Here is a 315-nt window from a genome sequence, read left to right as displayed (position 1 = left end):
GGGGGCTGGAGGGGAGGGGAGCAAGTGATGGTGTGGTACTTAATTGCTAGCTAAGGTTAAACCATGACACTCTGAAAACACAGTTGTGTCCTTATCACCCTGAGTGTGGGAAGAATGGAGTTTGGGACGTTTGCCTCAGCTTTGTCTCTGCTAGAGTTTCGGTAGTAACGTAAAACACTGTAGGCTGTCTGGGTCAGTGCTATGGGTAGTGCTGCAGTTGGACCCACAGCGCTCCCAGCTTCATCACACCGCTTGTCTGCTGTGTCCTGCTCTTCTCCATTCTGCTGGGCTCAGTCAGGAAAGAGCTAACTCCCT

This window comes from Eurypyga helias, unplaced genomic scaffold (genome assembly GCF_000690775.1).
Source record: "Eurypyga helias isolate BGI_N326 unplaced genomic scaffold, ASM69077v1 scaffold13090, whole genome shotgun sequence".
In the NCBI taxonomy this organism is placed as follows: Eukaryota; Metazoa; Chordata; class Aves; order Eurypygiformes; family Eurypygidae; genus Eurypyga; species Eurypyga helias.
This window is presented reverse-complemented; position numbering follows the sequence as displayed.